This window comes from Lactuca sativa, chromosome 6 (genome assembly GCF_002870075.4).
Source record: "Lactuca sativa cultivar Salinas chromosome 6, Lsat_Salinas_v11, whole genome shotgun sequence".
In the NCBI taxonomy this organism is placed as follows: Eukaryota; Viridiplantae; Streptophyta; class Magnoliopsida; order Asterales; family Asteraceae; genus Lactuca; species Lactuca sativa.
In genome coordinates, this window is record NC_056628.2 from 95,008,756 (window position 1) to 95,011,102 (window position 2,347).

Consider the following 2,347-nt stretch of genomic DNA (forward strand, 5'->3'; position numbering starts at 1 on the left):
TAGAACGTGGGCACACATGGGTTTACCATCTTCATGTTTCATTTCCAATAGGGATTTAGTGATATTGAACATTTCAATTCTTCGATCTTGTGGGTTAGGGAGAACAATTGGAGGAGGTGGAGGAAGTGAAGCATGATTTCTTGTTCCTCAATCGAATCGTGGAATATCATCTTCATGTGGAATGCTTGTTCCACGGGATTTGGGAAGACCATAGTTGTCGAGCTTAGACATCTACAAACCGGGAGAAACAAATTCAAGTTAGTTGATTGATTGAGTCCTTAGTAAATCACCCAAATGAGATACTAAGGCTAGGACCCAACACAATATTCTACAACTCGGGAGAGGGATGTCGTAACCCAAATTGCAGAACATTTGAAGGTAAGTGAATGACGATTCACTAATTTCCACCATGAAAAACGAAAAAGAAATTAAGTTTTGAATCTATGAAAACTCCTAGATCCTTTGAGATTCATTGAACATTTCAATGGCATGTTTTAATCTCGATATGCCCCTCTTATTTGTGACTGGGATGCCGAGGATCACAAAGCAGGTGTGAATAACCATGCAAACTTATATGGTGTCCTCACATGTTATAGTCACCTATTCGATGTGCCGGTAAACCACACACGCTCCACCGAACTATGACAAACATTGAGTCACCCTTTGCTACCTTTGCTTAGAACCATTTAGTGTGCCGGTAAACCACACACGCTCCACTAACGTCTTTGCAAGGGCACAAAGTGTAATTTCATGGAATTGCATCAATTCACTTTGCCTAAGTAACTAAGATTGGGAATTTGTAAAACATTTAGTTACTTTCGTATTTCATTATACTTATAATGGAAGGTTTCGTCCTATCCTACCCGTTCGACTAACGACCCTCCACTAGTCAAGAGTGCGGTGGGTAAGAGTGGATACCCATTCAATCGTCATTTTATAGGCAATTTCCTTAAACACCCCTTATAGACCAGCTTCGTGAATGAGGCCTACTAACGGTAAGACTGACTTTTACTCATACATATATATAATGTTAGACCTTTAATGTTATGTATAGTATAGGGTGTATTTTACACTTTGAAAATACTAGGTGGTCAAATTTAATAATTATACCTTTAATTCAATTAAATTGTAAACCAAAACTATTATGGATTTATTAAACATCTTTTAATTATACTCTTTAATTAATTAATAAAACCATAAGGGTGTGATTTGAACTTTTTCAAAACAATACTAGGGTCTTAGAATTTAACATTCCTAATTAAACTTTTAATCAACTTTTAAATTCCAAAACTTGAGGGCAAGTTTTGAAACATTTCAAAACATTAGGGTTTATAATTTAAATATACATCAAAATTAAACTATTAATCAAAATTTAAATTCCAAAACTTGAGGGCAACTTTTGAAAACTTTTTCAAAACATTAGGGTTTCAACTATTTAAATTTCAAAACAGCAAAACTTTTGGGTTCAAATTTAAACTATAAAACCTAAAAGGGAAAATATGAAACTTTTCATAACAACAAGGATCAAATAACAAATAATCTTAATTAACATTTAATCACATAATTATCCATATTTGATTTATTTAATGATTTCTTGCAAAACAATTTACCAATTTAATCAAAATAATTAGTCAATTATCACATAAGGAAACAAATATTTTATTAATTGATAAATATCTTCAATTAGATCAAGAATATACTCAAATATATAAAATAAATCGGATTTATATTGATCTAATATGATAAAGGCAAGTATCTCAAAGATAAACAACAAGAAATCCTGAAAATAGCTCCATCTGATGCTCGAACTCGCCGAGTACCCCCATGGACTCGTCGAGTAGGGGGCAACTCACCGAGTCCACAGTGGGACTCGCCGAGTCCATAATGCAGAACAACAAAAATCGAATTTTTTCAACATACAAGGCATCAATACAATAGAAACCAATCTAGGCTCTGATACCACTGATAGGTTTTGGTCATAAGAACATCCTATGTGCTCATACAAACCCTAATGCTTGGATCTAGGTTTCTCTATTGTACATGCAAGTTATCCAAGACTATAAACCCTAATTCTAGCATACAAGTAATCATATTAACATAAGAATGGGTTTAAGACATTACCTTGATTGTTATGTAGCAATAACAATCCAAATTCCTCCTTGTATTGACTTTAGAAAGCTTAGAGTCACAAATGTCACTCCTCTAATGGTTCACAAACACCAAGAGCAAAAGGATGAAGAGGAGAGAGGATGGAGGCTGCCCTAAAACGTGTGAAACCCTAGAAGGATGCTTAGCGACGTTTTTGGGTCATAAGGGATCTATATATATAGGAGGCTATTTGGGTTAT